This window comes from Lactuca virosa, chromosome 1 (assembly GCF_052849685.1).
Source record: "Lactuca virosa cultivar CGN04683 chromosome 1, Lactuca_virosa_CGN04683_v6, whole genome shotgun sequence".
In the NCBI taxonomy this organism is placed as follows: Eukaryota; Viridiplantae; Streptophyta; class Magnoliopsida; order Asterales; family Asteraceae; genus Lactuca; species Lactuca virosa.
Genome location: NC_136426.1, coordinates 78,224,392 through 78,226,479, shown reverse-complemented (window position 1 = coordinate 78,226,479; position 2,088 = coordinate 78,224,392). Strand labels below are relative to the sequence as shown.

General features: G+C 41.8%; 1 non-coding gene across 1 annotated transcript; it reads left to right on the top strand.

Moving 5' to 3' along the window:
- The first annotated feature begins 1,777 nt into the window (after positions 1 to 1,777).
- LOC145151570 (small nucleolar RNA R71) lies at positions 1,778 to 1,884 on the top strand. The gene has a single exon (XR_013732136.1). It is a non-coding gene; the product is annotated as a small nucleolar RNA R71 (small nucleolar RNA).
- The last annotated feature ends 204 nt before the right edge of the window (positions 1,885 to 2,088 follow it).

Genomic DNA, 2,088 nt, shown 5'->3' with positions numbered 1-2,088 from the left:
GTGTAGGCTATGACTTCGACTAAAAAAGGAACATACGCTCTTGGTTTTGTTCTTTTAACTTGTTGAATTGTTTTGATTTCTTCTTCCATGAGTTTCTCCAATTCTTCAAGTTCATTTTCTTCATCAATGTTGAAAACCTCTTCTTGAACATCGCTCCCTTGGAAACCACCTTCTATCCCAAACACTTCCTTTTCATCTCCAACCCTAAAGGTGAGCTTGGATTTTGCGTGTATCAACAAGAGCTCCAGCAGTGTTAAGTAACGGACGACCAAGAATAATTGGAACATTGGGATCTTCTTTCATATCCAAAACCACAAAGTCTATTGGAAAAATGAATTTCCCAATTTTCACGAGAATATCTTCCACAATGCCCCGGGGTTGTGTCACTGAACGGTTCGCCATGTGAATAGTCATCTTTGTACCCTTCAACTTCTGAATATTCAGCTTCTGATAAAACGAATAAGGCACCAAATTTATGCTAGCCCTAGAATCGGCTAAAGCATAAATCTTCATATTATTCCCAAACTCGCATGGAAGAGTGAGTCGTCCAGGATCTCCCATCTTCTTAGGTATCTCTCCCAACACATCTTTTGAGCTTTGATCACTTAGAATCACCTTAGAATTCTTCTTTAGTTGCTGACGAGTATCTATCAAGTCTTGTAAAAATTTATCATATTCGGGAAGTTTGGATAACGACTCGACAAAGGGAGTATTAATCGGGATACCGTTTACATGTTTAATAAACTCTATATGCTCTCTTTCCAGTGGACTAAGGGCAGCTCGGGAAGGAAACGGCAAAGGTGGTCGATAAGCCGAGACAGTTACGGAATTTTTCTGTTTAGGACGGGCCCACGTCGTGAGCTTATATGGGTCACGTCGTGAGTTTGTCAATTCAGCAGCATTCTGATTTTCGAGCTTGGGCTTCTTCGGCTTCGGATTGGGCTGCTTTTGTTCCACTTCTAAGGCTTCTAGGAACTCAGAAATCGCCTCTTCTTCAGTATCTATGGCCATCACGTGAGATTGGGTCTTCTTTTCAGGATTTTTCGGGGACATCTTATCATTTACCAAAGTGGTAAGTTGACCAAGTTGCACTTCAAGGTTATTGATGGAGGCTTGCTGATTCTTTATTAGTGCCTGCTGATCTATCATCATTGCGTGATGATTCTTCATCAAAGTTCTTTGTTCTTCAATTGCAAAGTCAGTAGCATTACGTCTCTTTTCTGAAGCTTCCATAAACTTAACTAACATGGTCTCTAGGTCGGGTTTTTTCTCAGCTGGTGGCTGCTCTTTTTGATAGAAGCCTCGGCTTGTCTGTCTGTATTTCTCTTCCTTTTGCTTCTTGTATTCTTCATATAGCATCCACTCTTTCTTCGGTTTCCTCCAGTCTTCATCATACTTGTCCCCACTCGAATAACATACTTGAGCCTTTTTATTCCCATACTCATCCAAATTGCAGTCTTTGGTCAAGTGTGGACCATTACACCGTTCGCATCCAACTCTTATAGCATGAACTGATTGGTCCATTTGTGTCAAACTTCGGTCCATATTATTCAGCATAGCCATCATAGCGGCTATTTCTTCAGATTGCGTGCCTCCACTGCCTTTGATTCCATCTTGCCTAGGGTTGTGGTACTCACGAGAGTGCTTCGCGAATTCTTCAATTAGCTCCTTGACCTCCCTTGGATTTTTCTTTGTCAAAGGTCCTTGAGAATCAAGGAGTTGTCTTGTCATAACATTGACCCCATCATAGAAGATTGACATCTCTTGTTGAACATTAAGATCATGTTGAGGGCAATTTCTGATCAAACCTTTATAACGCTCCCATGCCTCGTATAATGACTCCCCCGGTTGTTGCTCAAAGTTGGCTATTGCCTTCTTGAGTTTTGCTATCTTGGATGGTGGGCAAAATTGGTCAAGAAACTGCTCACGCATTTGAGCCCAAGTGTTGATCGTACCCGGTGGTAGTGCTTTTAACCAATCCTTAGCAGCTCCCTTAAAAGTAACGGGAAGCATCCTAAGCAAGACGGTGTTTCTGGTCACATTCGGGACATTGAAATAATCCGCAATGTCATTGACTTCATCGAGATG